The sequence below is a fragment of the Schistocerca nitens genome, chromosome 2 (assembly GCF_023898315.1).
Source record: "Schistocerca nitens isolate TAMUIC-IGC-003100 chromosome 2, iqSchNite1.1, whole genome shotgun sequence".
Lineage (NCBI taxonomy): Eukaryota > Metazoa > Arthropoda > Insecta > Orthoptera > Acrididae > Schistocerca > Schistocerca nitens.
Window position 1 is genome coordinate 75,012,926 of NC_064615.1, and position 2,765 is coordinate 75,015,690.

The following is a 2,765-nucleotide window of genomic DNA, read 5'->3' on the forward strand; positions in this document are numbered from 1 at the left end:
CGTTTGTCTCGCAAAAATCCTCCTTGGTGTTGCGATTTTTTTCTGTCAGTGTATTTCATTTCATGATACGTATATTAAGGGGGGGGGGGGGGGGGTAGGACGTTTAACGGGCCGACTTGGAGCATGAGAGGCACCACGGAACAATTTAATTTTCAGTGCCTATACTTTTACAAATAAATTCATAAAACTTTGTCAGCGTGACCAGGAAGGATTCAGGATTCACACTAATAGCAGCGGAAGATCAAAAGCATAACAAAATAAATTTTTTCTACATGTGAAATTTCATTATTTTTCGCTTACTATTGGCTGCATTTGTTGCTATAGGTACATTTTTCTTCACAAGTAAGAGAGATTCTTTGATGAATTTTGCACAGCATACAAGCCATACTTACAGGTGTCTGAAACTCTAGAATTTTTCAAATCTATTGAAAACTATGGTACAAATTGAGATAATTAACTACAAAATTTGATTTTTTTCTAAACATAAAGCTTAAAACGTAACAGCTCATTCATTTTTTCAAAAATTAAATAGATTCTAGAGTTTCAGACACCTGTGAGTATGGTTTGTACGCTGTGCAAAATTCATCGAACAGTCTCTCTTACTTATTAAGAGTAGGTCCGCAGCTCGTGGTCGTGCGGTAGCGTTCTCGCTTCCCGCACCCGGGCTCCCGGATTCGATTCCCGGCGGGGTCAGGGATTTTCTCTGCCTCGTGATGACTGGGTGTTGTGTGATGTCCTTAGGTTAGTTAGGTTTAAGTAGTTCTAAGTTCTAGGGGACTGATGGCCATAGATGTTAAGTCCCATAGTGCTCAGAGCCATTTTTGAACTTATGAAGAAAAGTGTACCTGTAGCAACAAGTGCAGCCAATAGTAAGTGAAAAAATGATGAAATTTCACACGTAAAAAATTTATTTTGTTATGTTTTTGAACTTCCGCTGCTATGAGTGTGAATCCTGAATCCTTCCTGGTCATGCTGACAAGGTTTTATGAATTTACTTGTAAAAGTATAGACAGTGGAAATTAAAATGTCCTGTGGTGCCTCTCCTGCTCCAAGTCGGCCCGTTTGACGTCCTACACCCCTTAAAGGAATGAAAAACACACGCAGCTCCCTGAGAGACGACTAATATCGAGACAATGGAATGCAGGACTTTGCAGGTGCCCTATAGAAGCAGCCACAGGAAGGCGGCAGGGAGAACCGCGGATTGTGGACGTCTCCTCAAAGAAGAGCCGCCAGCTAGCTCTGATCTCCCCACCCCACCGGTGTGGTTAGCGCTGAAGCGCACGAGCGTGGGAGCGCCGCACTGTAAGGCCAACCTGTGTCACTGGGCGTCTCCTCGCCGTTAAAGCAGAAGACCTCTGGAACTGCATTGAAGTGATAGCTGGAGCCACCGGCAGCAATACAGACTGCCAGATGAAGAAGATATCAGTTTAACCTTAATGACACTTGTATTACAAACATCCTTCTTTATGAAACTTCCTGGCAGATTAAAACTGTATGCCGGACCGAGACTCGAACTCGGGACCTTTGCCTTTCGCGGGCAAGTGCTCTACCAACTGAGCTACCCAAGCACGACTCATGTCCCGCCCTCACAGCTTCACTTCTGCCAGTACCTCATCTCCTACCTTCCAAACTTGCCCGCGAAAGGCAAAGGTCCCGAGTTCGAGTCTCAGTCCAGCACACAGTTTTAATCTGCCAGGAAGTTTCATATCAGCGCACACTCCGCTGCCGAGTGAAAATCTCATTCTGGAAAACATCCCCCAGGCTGTGGCTAAGCCATGTCTCCGCAACATCCTTTCTTTCAGGAGTGCTAGTTCTGCTTGGTTCGCAGGAGAGCTTCTGTAAAGTTTGGAAGGTAGGACACGAGGTACTGGCGGAAGTAAAGCTGTGAGGACGGGGCGTGAGTCGTGCTTGGGTAGCTAAGTTGGTAGAGCACTTGCCTGCGAAAGGCAAAGGTCCCGAGTTCGAGTCTCGGTCCGACACCCAGTTTTAATCTGCCAGGAAGTTTCATATCAGCGCACACTCCGCTGCAGAGTGAAAATCTCATTCTGGATCTTTCTTTATATCTGACGCGTGAGAAACGAACTAAAATTGACGCCAATAATTGTGTACAGAAATATTGTTACAATCTTCATACTGTACAAGCAGTATCTGGTAAAGCCTGGAGTTTAAATTGATTTTCTGTTACGTGTTTGAACGTGTAAGGAATATACAACGTTCTGCTTCCAGTGGGTCGGTGATTTCTTGGATACTGGGAAAGTTGGGAAGATATCACATTTCTAAGAAAGAAATAAAAAGTAACAAAATGCAATTTTGTCAAATGATGACATAGTTGGAGATCGTGGCTGTTATTTGAAGACAAATGTTGATGGTGTTGGGACAGCAACCAGCCACAAATTTACTTTCTGTTCCTATATTCAAAGGGTACCGTTACCGGTTTCGAATCGTTATGATTCATCTTCAGACAGTTTTCATGCTTTCATTACAACCCTTTGAATAAATTAACTGAATGTAAATTTGTGTCTGGTTGCTGTCCCAACACCATCAAGTAACAAAATATTGATTTATTCTGAAATTACAATTAAGCAAAACACAATATTTATCGGAGGGCAGCCTACACTGACGTTACGCAATGATAAACGACACAGAGTACAAATATTGAAACCATAGCTAGCTACAGAGAACTACAAGCAAGCTGGAGAGAAAATTCTGAACCAAGAGAGCAGAGCAAGGTAACTGTGATATCGTACAGAATCCCGTTCCACACC

At 43.4% G+C, this 2,765-nt stretch overlaps 1 non-coding gene across 1 annotated transcript; it reads right to left on the reverse strand.

Moving 5' to 3' along the window:
• Positions 1-1,494: 1,494 nt before the first annotated feature.
• Trnas-cga (transfer RNA serine (anticodon CGA)) lies at positions 1,495-1,569 on the reverse strand. The gene has a single exon. It is a non-coding gene; the product is annotated as a tRNA-Ser (tRNA).
• Positions 1,570-2,765: the final 1,196 nt, after the last annotated feature.